This window comes from Bubalus bubalis, chromosome 4, assembly GCF_019923935.1.
Source record: "Bubalus bubalis isolate 160015118507 breed Murrah chromosome 4, NDDB_SH_1, whole genome shotgun sequence".
Lineage (NCBI taxonomy): Eukaryota > Metazoa > Chordata > Mammalia > Artiodactyla > Bovidae > Bubalus > Bubalus bubalis.
The window spans coordinates 61387877-61392622 of NC_059160.1; the positions used below are offsets into that span (position 1 = coordinate 61387877).

At 37.6% G+C, this 4746-nt stretch overlaps 1 pseudogene; it reads left to right on the top strand.

Moving 5' to 3' along the window:
* Positions 1 to 3277: 3277 nt before the first annotated feature.
* LOC102411565 lies at positions 3278 to 4412 on the top strand (annotated as a pseudogene).
* Positions 4413 to 4746: the final 334 nt, after the last annotated feature.

Genomic DNA, 4746 nt, shown 5'->3' on the forward strand with positions numbered 1-4746 from the left:
CAGATGGTGACTGCAGCCATGAAATTAAAAAAAAAAATGCTTACTCCTTGGAAGAAAAGTTATGACCAACCTAGAAAGCATATTAAAAAGCAGAGACATTACTTTGATGACAAAGGTCCAGATAGTTAAAGCCATAGTTCTCCCAGTAGTCATGTATGGGTGTGAGAGTTAGGCTATAAAGAAAGCTGAACACCAAAGAATTATGCTTTTAAACTGTGGTGTTGGAGAAGATTCTTGAGAGTCCCTTGGACTGCAAGGAGATTAAACCAGTCAATCCTCAAAGAAATCTGTCCTGAACATTCATTGGAAGGACATGCTGAAGCTGAAATGCCAGTACTTTGGATACCTGGTGCAAAGGACTGACTCATTGGAAAAGTCCTTGATGCTGGGGAAGATTGAAGGCAGGGGGAGAAGGGGATGACAGAAGATGAGATGGTTGGACAGCATCACTGACTCAATGGACATGAGTTTAAGCAAGCTCTGGGAGTTAGTGATGGACAGGGAAGCCTGGCATGCTGCAGTCCATGGGGTCACAAAGTGAGACATGACTGAATGACTGAACTGAACTGAAGACAATCAGAATTAACATCCTGTTCTTCATTCCAAATAATATTGCTTCTCTTATTAGAGAAGCAATATTATTCTCTTCTCTAATAAGAGAAGCAATATTAACTGTGTAGCTGTGATTTAGTCACAGTCGGTTCATGAGATAATGAGATCAGTAGCTGTGGAAATTGAGCAGAAAACTATTTTGCAGTATGAATAACAGCTTAATAATAACTATGACATTTATAATTTATTGAATGTTGTTATGGATCTCTGTATAAGTCAGAGTTCTTTTTTGAGTGTGTCTGATTCCAAACTCTTGAGATTTCTACTATATTTAAAAAACTCAACCATACTCCCACCACCTAGGGGTAATAGAAAGGCCATTCTATATCTGGCTTCTAATCGAGAATCAGTGCAAAAGAAACCAATCCAGTGCTAATATACTGCTAATATTGTTCAGTTGATTCCTGAACAACAAAACTTTGAACTGTGTGGGACAATTATAGGCATATTTTTTTCAATAAATATAGTGGGAACACTTTGGGAGATTTGCTACAATCAAAAAATTAAAAATTCACAGAGGAGCCAAGTACCCTAGAAATAACAAGACATTTACAAAAATGTGGTGTGTGTCATAAATGCAAAAATATATGTGAATACTAGTGCATCTTTGTATATGAAGAAGGCATTGTTGTTGTTCAGTCACTAAATCATGTCCAATTTTGGAAACATAACCCACTTACCAAATCGTTACTGTTCAGTTACCAAGTCGCCTCTTTGCGACCCCATGAACTGCAGCACACCAGGCTTTCCCGTCCTTCACTATTTCCCAGAGTTTGCTCAAGCTCACATCCATTGAGTCGGTGATGCCCTCCAACCATCTTATCCTCTGTCACCCTCTTCTCCTCCTGCCTTCAATTCTTCCCAGCATCAAGATCTTTTCCAATGAGTCAGTTCTTCGCATTAGATGGCCAAATTATTGGAGCTTCAGCTTCAGCATCCAATGAATATTCAGTGTTGATTTATTTTAGGATTGACTAGTTTGACTTCCTTGCTGTCCAAGGAACTCTCAAAAGTCTTCTCCAACATCACAGGTCAAAAGCATCAATTCTTCAGCTCTCAGCCTTCTTTATGGTCCAACTCTCATATCCATACATGACTACTGGAAAAACCATAGCTTTGACCATCCAGACCTTTGTCAGCATAGTGATGTCTTGCAACATCCCTGCCAGTAGGCCACTGACCCTGTCCCTCTGGATCCAGAGGGGAAAGCCTTTCATCCTCATAGTCTATGAGGTTTCTGTGAAACATCTAACTGGTGATATACACTTAACAATGATTTTTATTTGGAAAACTCCTGACCTTTGTAACCCACCAAATAAAGGACAGATCAATTCTACTAACTGAAATGTGCTTGGAGAATATGCAAAAAGAAGAATACCAAACAGAAAACAAAAAGGAAGAGCTCTCAAGATTGAATACTAGGAAGCAGCGATATTTCGTAGATGAGTACAGAATGAAGAGAGTGTGTAAGACACTAAAAAAAAAGAGATTCAAAATTAGAAAAATCAGAATTATGGTGTGGGATCCCTTTGAAAAATGACTAATTGGGTCCCCAGTTTCTTGCCATGATCATATAGTGGTTAGTACTTTTAGATGTGAAAAATGACTGAAATTTAATTTAAAGAACATATTGATACCTGTGGTGGAATCATTTTGATATTTGGCAAAACTAATACAATTATGTAAAGTTTAAAAATAAAATAAAATTAAAAAAAAATAAAGAACATATTGACTCCAGGTAAAATAGCTACAAAAATGTGCCATTGATTTCAAATGTAGTAAAAGTTTTATAGGTGTTAGAAAATCAGGGGGTCATTGGAATTGAAAGTCAGGTTGAAGAAGCTTAAAGGATAAACTGAGCAGGGATGAGATAAGAAGATAAGACACTAATATCTTTTCAAAGGCATTGAAACCATAATGAAAACAGGCACAGCATAGAAGAATAATTTTGATAATATTAAAAAAGTTGTCACTTCAAAGCTTTAGGAACACAGTCATTACCCAAAAAATAACATGAATGCACATGAGCATATTTCTTTTGCTAATAGCACAATCTTACTTCACACTATAGGTAAAATGAGTGCTCAGTCATGTCCGACTCTTTGCAACCCCAAGGACAGTAGCCCACTAGGCTCCTCTGTCCATGGGATTCTCCAGGTAAGAATGCTGGAGTGGGTTGCCATTTCCTTCTCCAATAGATAAAATAGTAGTGCTTGAAACCAACTATGAATTAAGAATAGGAAAACAAGTAGAAAAGAATAAATGGACAGTGGAAAGTGTCAGGACCCAGGCTTGTGTTTTGTCATTATTCTTCTTTGTTTTGCAGGAGAAATACATCTTACTCTTTAAAGAACCCTTATAAAGTAACATTCGAAGATAATTCATCTTCATCATCTGGATACATCCCATATCCAAAGTTTGTCTTGGATAAAAAAAAGTAGTAGTATCTTTAGTAGTAGATAATGAAGTAGTATTATCTTTTTTCACTACTTTTTTGTAAATTTAGTCCATGTCATGAATTAACAAACATTTGTAAATTTTGAGGGGCCAACAATGATCTTAGAAAGAGTTGGTTTGATAATAAAATAAATCCTAAAGGAATAATCCTCTTTCACGCTTGTAAATTCAGAAAGACTGTCAGAACAGTGATGATATTAATTATAATGTGAAGGGCTAACTAAATGTAGACCAATGTGAAGGGATAAATAAATGTAGACTGACGTGAAGGGATAAGTACATGTAGACTGGTTTGTTTGGCTGTAACTGCAGTGTTTTGGTACAGAATTCATTTACGAACCTTCTCATAAAATCTCTTTGATTTTCACTTGTCAATTGGATAGATTTCAAAACTCAGTGATGAAAAACCACACAGCAATAACAACTTTTATCCTTCTGGGACAGACAGATGACTCACTGCAAATTCTGCTTTTCATCTATTTCTCACTTACTTGTTGAGTGTAACAGGGAACTTGACGATCATCACCCTCACACTGGTAGACTCCCATCTTCAAACTCCTATGTACTTCTTCCTCAGAAATTTTTCCTTCTTGGAAGTCTCATTTACCACTGTCTGTATTCCTCGGTTTCTGTACAGTATATCAACTGGGGACAATACCATCACCTACAATGCTTGCGCAAGTCAAATATTTTTTTGTTATTCTGTTTGGAGCAACAGAATTTTTCTGCTGGCAACCATGTACTACGACCACTATGTGCCCATCTGTAAACCCCCACATTGCACGACCATCATGAACAATAGAGTCTGCACCTTCTTAGTCCTCAGCTGTTGGGTTTCGGGTTTGATAATCATCATTCTACTCCTTAAGCTCCAGCTGAAATCTTGTATTTCCAATGTAATTGATCATTTTGGTTGTGATGCCAGTCCCCTCCTAAAGATCTTGTGCTCAGATATATGGGTAATAGAACAAATAGTTATCCTTGTAGCTGTATTTGCCCTCATTATCACCCTAGTATGTGTATTTCTGTCCTACACACACATCATTAGGACAATTCTGAGGTTTCCCATGGTCCAACAAAGGAAAAAGGGCTTTTCTACCTGCTCATCCCACATGATTGTAGTTTCCATCACCTATGGAAGCTATATCTTCAACTATGTCAAACCCTTGGCAAAGGAAGAGGTGGCCATAAATAAAGGTGTCTCAGTGCCCACCACTGCTGTGGCCCCTTTGTTGAACCCCTTCATTTACACCCTGAGGAGTAAGCAAGTGAAGCAAGCTTTCAATAACTCCATAAAGAGGATTACATTCCTCTCAAAAGAGTCCAAGTTTTCATCAGAGTAGAATGAAACTCTTCTAAATATTTAACTATAGCTTCTAATCGACTTCACTTTCACTTTTCACTTTCCTGCATTGGAGAAGGAAATGGCAACCCACTCTAGTGTTCTTGCCTGGTGAATCCCAGGGACGGAGGAGCCTGGTGGGCTTCCATCTATGGGGTCGCTAAGAGTTGGACACAACTGAGCAACTTCCCCTTCTAATTATTTCATTGCTTTGTACCTATAATTTCATCATTTTATCCTTCTCAAAGTCATTTAATAGTGCTTCCTAATCTCACCGTAATCAAACTTCTCTCAAACCAAACTCATATATGGTGTTTTCTTTTATTGTGAAACTA